General features: G+C 44.3%; 1 pseudogene; it reads right to left on the reverse strand.

Annotated features, from left to right (window-relative positions):
- Positions 1-2638: 2638 nt before the first annotated feature.
- Positions 2639-2757, reverse strand: LOC135052097 (5S ribosomal RNA; annotated as a pseudogene).
- Positions 2758-3290: the final 533 nt, after the last annotated feature.

Here is a 3290-nt window from a genome sequence, read left to right on the forward strand (position 1 = left end):
TTTTAAAGGTGCACAATGAAGCCCTGCATGGATCTCACAGATGTCGGCAGTGTTTTACTATTCACTCCCGTAAAACACTGGCCGAAATTACGAATGACATCGACATCGGAAAAAACGAAAATGCAGAATATGACAGCTTAGTAAATGTGGCGTAAAAAAATCAAAAAGTTGCAAATTCACACATTCGATATCATTCGTGTTTTAGCTCCCTCCAAATCGACACAAATACGAATTTGAGTAAATATACCCCGAGGAGAGTGGAGACGTCAGGAGGCTGCAGCTGCAGCACAAAGAGCTGATGCTCAGCCTCAGACTTTACCATTACATTTTAAACTTTTGTTTTCTATTGTTAATTTATTTTTATATCCTGTATGTTCTCTAATTTTATCATGCTTCTCTTGGTCCTTAATTTGTATTTTAAATGGAGTAAAACAAAAAACAAATGCATATATAAGCCCAAACTGGTTCTGTGGTAATTTCTGTCTCTGTAACCAGTTTTAGAATATGATAAGGTTTTTTAAGACAACTGACCCCCAAAAGGTACATACACACAACTTATCGCACTGAGGAGGTTCAAAGACATAAATGATCCATGACTCTCAGATATATGTCAGTGTTATATGGCAAATGCTGCTAGTGCTGGGTAGGAAAAACAAATTCTACAAAAGAATAAAGGCATACTCAGAGCCAGATTTAGACTCCTAGGCAAGATACCGTTTTGGGGCCTCCGTCCTCAAACAGTGCCAGGACAGTAACAAAGTCAATTGAAAGTTGCGGTACCCCTACCGTAGGGGTCCTGCTACTGGAAACCCCATCAGTTACATCTAGCACAGGCAAGGCCTGTGTGGTGCCACCACACAATGCCATCGCAATTCAATTGTGATTGCATCACTTAATCCTACCAAATCCTCTACCCCTTATCATTGATCGCATATTCAATTAGATCTGGCCACGATATTAGCGAGCAGAATCGCACTGCCATATGTTATCACTTTGGGTGAAAGTTTCATTATGCACCCGCAGAGGTTTCCTGCAATGTGCCCTGTGTGCTGCAGGGGGTGCTGCGGTCCCACTGACTGCACATGCACAGCAGCCATTTCCGGTGGAGGATTGTGAGGGAACCCTCTGGAACTACAGCCGCTATAGGCTACAATGGGCTACCACCATCTGCAGATGGAGTCAGTCAGAATGGATATAGGTCCCCTATCATACACACACGCAGGGGGGATTCTGAGTACCTAGAAACCCCCCTTGCCATGCCGATCATCGCCACAGCCGCACCAAATTTTATTGTGCAAGATGGAGATATCTCTTGTTTGGCCACCCCGCACGGGCTCAGCCTCCACAGGCACCGGGAACCATGAGGACCGTCCGGGCCCTAGGCAAACACCTATGTTGCCTTGCTGGAAATCTGGCCCTGATATGCATAGTCATCTATCCTGCTAACTTGGCCTAACACGTTAAAAATTAAAGCCAGAATTTGGTGATTGCCCTCATTCAACTTATAGTGGATGTTGTACTAAACCTTGAAGAGTGATAAAGGCTCCTAACTGCCATGTTACAGGCCGTATTTGAAAAATGCTAGAAGGGTATAAATCTTCACAAGATATAGTGTATATAGTATTCTTTCTCTGTTACATTATAGTTAAACCGATATCAAGCCTAATAAACAAAATAGGTTCAGCAATAGGTTGGTGGTGCTCTCAGAATATAGGGGGTCATTCCGAGTTGTTCGCTCGTTATATTTTTCCTCGCAACTGAGCGATTAGTCGCTAATGCGCATGCGCAATGTCCGCATTGCGACTGCGCCAAGTAAATTTGCTATGCAGTTAGGTATTTTACTCACGGCATTACGAGGTCTTTTCTTCGTTCTGGTGATCGTAATGTGATTGACAGGAAGTGGGTGTTTCTGGGCGGAAACTGGCCGTTTTATGGGAGTGTTTGTAAAAACGCTGTCGTTTCTGGGAAAATTGCGGGAGTGGCTGGAGAAACGGAGGAGTGTCTGGGCGAACGCTGGGTGTGTTTGTGACGTCAAACCAGGAACGACAAGCACTGAACTGATCGCACTGGAAGAGTAAGTCTCGAGCTACTCAGAAACTGCACAGAGAAGTCTTTTCGCAATATTGCGAATCTTTCGTTCGCTATTTTGATAAGCTAAGATTCACTCCCAGTAGGCGGCGGCTTAGCGTGTGCAAAGCTGCTAAAAGCAGCTTGCGAGCGAACAACTCGGAATGAGGGCCATAGTTCGGTAAACTATAGAAAAGGTGTGGTCTTTTGAGAGGACAAAAGACAAGAGCAACTATGCGTCTTTTCCAGGGCACGCTTATGAATATGAAATTTTAAATATATTAAAATTTAGCTTTTATTAAGATATACTTAAAAAAAAAAGGGGGAGCAGACATTACTTGTGTATTAATAAATGCACTAATGCTATGATTGCAGGCGAAAAAATTATATAGGTGGGCGAAAATATGCATTCCCTTATTTATCAAAAATGCCTATTTCTCCCTGCAATGGAGAATGTTTATGGGAATTAAATCACTCAATTGGGCTCAGTGTAATCTAATAATCCAATTCGGTCTGTAATCTATACCGTGTCTGAGGGTCGCAGAATACCATTTTGTGTGAGAGAACAAAATACCTACGGTACCTAGTATTCCCTGATGGTCTCCCATCCAGGTACTGACCAGGCCCTGCAGTGCATAGCTTCCCAGATCAGACGAGGTTGGGCATACCCAGTGTGGTCTGACCGTAGGTAAATGGGTTCTGATACACACCAGCAAGCTGAAACCTTTGAAACATATGAGACTTACGTGTAGATTTCAATTGTGCTAACGCACATGGGCCCTCATTCTGAGTTGTTCGCTCGCTAGCTGCTTTAGCAGCAGTGCAAACGCTAAGCCGCCGCCCTCTGGGAGTGTATTTTAGCTTAGCAGAAGTGCGAACGAAAGGTTCGCAGCGCTGCTACAAAAAAAATCTGGTCAGTTTTTTGCAATTTCTTAGAAGTTCTGGACTTACTCAGCAGCTGCGATCACTTCAGTCTTTTTGGTCCCGGAATTGACGTCAGACACCCGCCCTGCAAACGCTTGGACACTCCTGTGTTTTTGCAAACACTCCCAGAAACCGGTCAGTTGACACCCACAAAATCCCTCTTTCTGTCAATCACCTTGCGATCGGCTGTGCGAATGGATTCTTTGTTAAATCCATTGCCCAGCACCGATCCTCTTTGTACCCGTACGACGCGCCTGCGCATTGCGGTCAGGCCTACTAGCACCCTGAGCGAGAAAATG

This window comes from Pseudophryne corroboree, chromosome 2 (genome assembly GCF_028390025.1).
Source record: "Pseudophryne corroboree isolate aPseCor3 chromosome 2, aPseCor3.hap2, whole genome shotgun sequence".
In the NCBI taxonomy this organism is placed as follows: domain Eukaryota; kingdom Metazoa; phylum Chordata; class Amphibia; order Anura; family Myobatrachidae; genus Pseudophryne; species Pseudophryne corroboree.